At 47.9% G+C, this 2,026-nt stretch overlaps 1 pseudogene; it reads right to left on the bottom strand.

Moving 5' to 3' along the window:
* Positions 1-285: 285 nt before the first annotated feature.
* LOC101694234 lies at positions 286-1,445 on the bottom strand (annotated as a pseudogene).
* Between the last annotated feature and the right edge of the window lie 581 nt (positions 1,446-2,026).

Genomic DNA, 2,026 nt, shown 5'->3' on the forward strand with positions numbered 1-2,026 from the left:
ATTTCCCCGATGATGAGTGATGTCAAGCATCTTTTCATGTACTTTTTGGTCACCTGTATGTCTTTTTGGGAAAAAAAAATTTACTTGGATTTTCTGCCCATTTTATTTTATTATTTATTTATTTATTTATTTATTTATATTTTTGGCTGGGTACAGTATACTTTATTGATGGTATGTGACAAGGTAGGGCTCCCCAAGTCCCTCCCCTTCTTCAGGGGGTCTGGGATGGAGATAGTGGAGGTTGGGAGATTCTCAGTGTTTGGGGGGATAAGCTGGGTCAGGGATTCCCCAGCAGCTGAGGGCCTCTTTCTTCCTCTTGCTCTGGCTGGGGCTTGTGGTTCAGGAGGCTCTTATTCCTTGGAGGCCATGTGGACCATAAGGTCCACTACCCGGTTGCTGTAGCCAAATTCATGGTCATAGCAGGAAATGAGCTTGACAAAGTGGTCATTGAGAGCAATGCCAGCTCCAGCATCGAAGGTAGAGGAGTGGGTGTCACTGTTGAAGTCGCAGGAGACAACCTGGTTCTCAGTGTACCCCAGGATGCCCTTAAGGGGGCCCTCTGATGCCTGCTTCACTACCTTCTTGATGTCATCATATTTGGCAGCTTTCTCCAGGTGGCAGGTCAGATCCATGACAGACATGTTGGGGGTGGAGACATGGAAGGCCATGCCAGTGAGCTTCCCAGAGGGGTAGGGATGACCTTGCCTACAGCGTACAGCCTTGGCCGCACCAGTGGAAGCAGGGATGATGTTCTGGGCAGCCCTTCATCCGTCACGCCACAGCTTCCCAGAGGGGCTGTCCACAGTCTTCTGGGTGCCAGTGATGGCATGGACGGTGGTCATGAGTCCCTCCACAATGCCAAAGTTGTCATGGATGATCTTGGCCAGAGGAGCCAAGCGGTTGGTGGTACAGGAGGCATTGCTGACAGTCTTGAGGGGGTTGTCATATTTCTCATGATTCACACCCATCATGAACATGGGGGCATCAGCAGAAGGAGCGGAGATGATGACCCTCTTGGCCCCGCCCTTCAAGTGAGCCCCAGCCTTCTCCATGGTGGTGAAGACCCCAGTGGACTCTACAACATACTCAGCACCAGCATCGCCCCATTTGATGTTGGCTGGATCTCGCTCCTGGAAGATGGTGATGGACTTCCCATTGATGACAAGCTTCCCGTTCTCAGCCTTGACTGTGCCGTGGAATTTACCGTGCATGGGTAGAATCATACAGGAACATGTAGACCATGTAGTTGCGATCAATGAAAGGGTCATTGATGGCAACAGTATCCACTTTACCAGAGTTAAAAGCAGCCCTGGTGACCAGCACCCAATACGGCCAAATCTGTTCACTCTGACCTTCACCATTGTGTCTCGGGCACGCGGCTGGCACTGTACCTGAAGATGTGGCTGTCTGTCGAACGGGGAAGAGCAGAGAGCCTTTCTGCCCATTTTAAATCTGATTGTTCCTTGCCATTTGGTTGTATGAATTCCTTTTAAAAAAGTAGTTTTTATTTATTTATTTGACAGACAGATCACAGGAGTTGGGGGGCAGGGAGAGAGGGAGAGACAGGGTCCCCACTGAGCAGGGAGACTAACTTGAGGCTCAATCCCAGGACCCCAGGATCATGACCTCAGCCAAAAGCAGATGCTTAACTGCCTGAGCTACTCAGGCCCCCTGAGCTGTGTAGGAATTCTTAATATGTTTTGGATCTTAACCCCTTATTAGGGGCTGTATATCTCAGATAGTTAATTTGAAAACATTTCCTTCCATTCAGTATGTTGTCTTTTCATTCAGCTAGGGGTTTCCTTTGCTGTGCAGAAGATTTTTATTTTGATGTAGTCCCACTTAGGTGCTTTTGCTTTTGTTATTTTTGCTTTTGGTGTCAAGTTCAAAAAATTCGTTGCAAAGACTTATGGCAAGGAGCTTACTGGCTATGTTTTCCTCCAGGAGTTTTATGGTCTCAGGTTTTACATTCAGGTCTTTAGTCCATTTTGAGTTAATTTTTGTAAGGTACAAAGTAGTGTTCCAG

The sequence above is a fragment of the Mustela putorius genome, unplaced genomic scaffold, assembly GCF_011764305.1.
Source record: "Mustela putorius furo isolate JIRA1106 unplaced genomic scaffold, ASM1176430v1.1 tig00003896_pilon_pilon_pilon, whole genome shotgun sequence".
Lineage (NCBI taxonomy): Eukaryota > Metazoa > Chordata > Mammalia > Carnivora > Mustelidae > Mustela > Mustela putorius.